Source organism: Oncorhynchus mykiss, chromosome 5 (assembly GCF_057628025.1).
Source record: "Oncorhynchus mykiss isolate SJ-2025 chromosome 5, ASM5762802v1, whole genome shotgun sequence".
In the NCBI taxonomy this organism is placed as follows: domain Eukaryota; kingdom Metazoa; phylum Chordata; class Actinopteri; order Salmoniformes; family Salmonidae; genus Oncorhynchus; species Oncorhynchus mykiss.
In genome coordinates, this window is record NC_143026.1 from 59,482,889 (window position 1) to 59,486,098 (window position 3,210).

Sequence of the window (3,210 nt, forward strand, 5' to 3'; positions counted from 1 at the left end):
TGTCTTAAGGAGTTCTCATACATCGGTTCAGTTTGCTCCTAGTAGAACTTGGCTAGGCAAAGTGAACGTCTGTGCTCACATACTCCTTTAAGACCTTGGCTTGAGAAACAAGGGATGTTACTGTTTGTGCCTTTTGTAAGTTTGGGGAAATTATGTTGAATGAGAGATGGAATCCAAGTCTTTCGCCGGACATACAATTATAGGTCTACTCACATTGTAGGTCACTCACAGTCCTCTGTGTGGCCATATCCCACAAATCCCAATAGACAATGCAGTACATTTGGGAGCCTAACACGGAGCCCAAACCGGCTGCGCGTGTGTGCCATCATGCATACATTTATTTTGTCCCCCTACACCAAACGCGATCACGACACGCAGGTTAAAATATTAAAACAAACTCTGAACCAATGACGTTAATTTGGGGACAGGTCGAAAATCATTATACATTTGTGGCAATTTAACTAATTAGCTTGCACTTGCTAGCTAATTTGTCCTATTTAGCTAGCTTGCCGTTGCTAGCTAATTTGTCCTGGAATATAAACATTGAGTTGTTATCTTACCTGAAATGCACAAGGTCCTCTACTCCGAATCATTTCTAGTCATCTCTCCTCCTTCAAGGCTTTCTCACCTTTGAACTTTTATGGTTATTGGCATCTAAACTTTCATAGTATTACTACACCGACCGGCAACACAGTTCGTCTTTCAATCACCCACGTGGGTATAACCAATGAGGAGATGGTACGTGGGTACCTGCTTCTATAAACCAATGAGGAGATGGGAGTGGCAGGACTTGCAGCGCGATCTGTGTCAGAAATAGGAATGACTTCTATTTTAGCCCTTGGCAACGCATACGCTCGTTGACGTGCGCGAGCAGTGTGGGTGCAATAATTTAATAACATAGATTCCTAAATTAATTTTGCCACGCTCGCACACGCGATCCAATGTGGAGTGGTCAGCCTGTTAGGTAATGCTGCCTTTGCAGACTGTGACACATCTGAGGTTGAAATGACCTGATGAGTTTGTGCACAACGTGTTGGAAGGCAGTTCCTCTGTGAGACTCAGTTGGACCAACAAACACAGCCTACTTCTCTCCAGAGAAACCTCAAGCAGAGTCTACGAGGGAGTCGAATCGAAAGCTTCCTTTTCATCATCTCACAGAATAGAGTACTGCATCCGGCCATGAAAGTGACATTGAGAATCATGTTGTGCTTGTCAATCATACTGAATGGTAAGTACATTTTTCAATAACAATGGTTAAAGATATTAAACATTTTGATATAACCTCATTGACTGTTTTGTTGGTAGTGTTCCTCAATATATGTAAATGCTTTACTGTCAGTTACAATTGTACTGGTACAATCCTTCAGTAACCGTGACACTTTGTTGCGGTGACAGTTCAGTAGGCATATCAAGACATTATGAAATGGAATGCATTTTAGAATTGACTTGAGGAACTAGTTATTAGGGGTTGTGTCTGGATGGGGCCTCTCTCTGTAGACCTATATGATTTGTCACCTGTGACTTTCTACAGGTGTACGTTTGGGAGAGTCCCTGGGTGTATCACTGAAGAGCTTATCAGTGAAAGTGGGCGAGGATGCCACACTGAACTGCCCTCTGTCCACTAACTGTAGCATGGCCACTGTGAGCTGGTACAAGCAGAGTCAAGGAGAGAGGCCTGAACTGGTACTCAGCTACCACCTGACCAACACCTCCCATGTGCTCTACGGCCATGGCTTCCATCCCAACAAGATCACTGTCCAGACCAATGATAGCAGGCCACTTCACCAGCATCAGTTACTGATCCATGGATCTAAAGAGAATGACATGGCTGTTTATTTCTGTGGACTAACAGAAGGATTTGAAAGAACAACTGATTTGTAGAGATGAATGTGAGGTGTACTATGTAATCACACTGTACTGTATCTACAGGCTACAATGTATTGGTCTTCCAAAGCAACTCCTAATAAACTCAAGTTGATGTTGTTTTGTTGTTGTCATGTACTAAGAGTGTTGTATCGCCTGAGTGTCTTTTTTGGGGGGGTTTCATGGAATATTTATATTGGGTTAACTAACATTTATAATGTAGGCAGAAAAGGGAGAAGGGCAGAAACATATAAATTGACACTGTCAGAATCACCCCATTCTCCAGCGTGGGCAGAACTGGAGAAGTCATACATCTGTTTCAGACACAACCACTTGTGCTAACTGTTCTTTCCTGTTTTTCTATCCTCCTACAAACTGAATAACTGATCTACTTGTTTTGAGCCTGATATAGAAGGGGGCAACATGTGCCTTGGGAAAACACTCATGTTCCACCCAGATAGTTTTTCACAACATTTCCTCTCTGCACCAGTGTCCTTCCTCTATAATATCTTAGTTCTGAGAGTCTAGCTATTAACGTTACCTTTAGAGAAGATGGAAATAGGAATCTATAATTTATTGACATTCTCCTAATTAGTGATGAACTGACAGTTCTGAGAAGGACTGGGCTAAATGCTCAAATGTTGTATAAAAGATATGAGGTGAAGAACTGCTTTTTGTTGAATGTCTAGCAACCGAAAGATTGTGTGTTCGAATCTCATCACAGACGACTTTAGAATTATAGCAACTTTGCAACAACTAACTACTTTTTAGCTACTTTGCACCTACTTAGCATATAAGCTCAACCTAACCCCAACTCTAACCTTAACCCTTTTACCTAACCTTTCCCCTAACCCTAATCCCAACCTTAACGCTTTTAGCAAACCCTTCCCCTAAGCGTAAACCTAATCCTAACCTTAACCCTTTAACCTAACTCTTAACCTTAAGCCCCAGCTAAATGCATCATATGGGGATGATTTCTGTTTTTTGAAAGTTACATATATTGAAAGTCCATGTTTTGCTTGTCAACAATCAAATTATGTCAACGATTGACGAATGAAACATGCCAAAATATCGTTTTTGGGTGGAGATTTCCTGTAATAAGTGTTGGCTTCAACATATTACAGAAAGAGATGAATTAACTGTATAGGAAGCTCTGGGGACAGGTCGTCTGCATACCGGACAGCCAATAAATTGGCAGATGCAAATAGATCATCTTTAGCGGTCAACAGTTAAACAACAACAAATCTGAGATTTCGTTCATACCTGTTAACTGGCATCTGAGTTGTGCGATTGCAATATCAACAGCCCCTTATCTCTGATATATCTTGGCATGCATCATTCACGACT

At 41.5% G+C, this 3,210-nt stretch overlaps 1 non-coding gene across 1 annotated transcript; it reads left to right on the forward strand.

Moving 5' to 3' along the window:
* Positions 1–786: 786 nt before the first annotated feature.
* On the forward strand, positions 787–1,983 carry LOC110524133 (uncharacterized). The gene is made up of 2 exons (XR_016496183.1): positions 787–1,228; positions 1,532–1,983. It is a non-coding gene; the product is annotated as an uncharacterized LOC110524133 (transcript).
* The last annotated feature ends 1,227 nt before the right edge of the window (positions 1,984–3,210 follow it).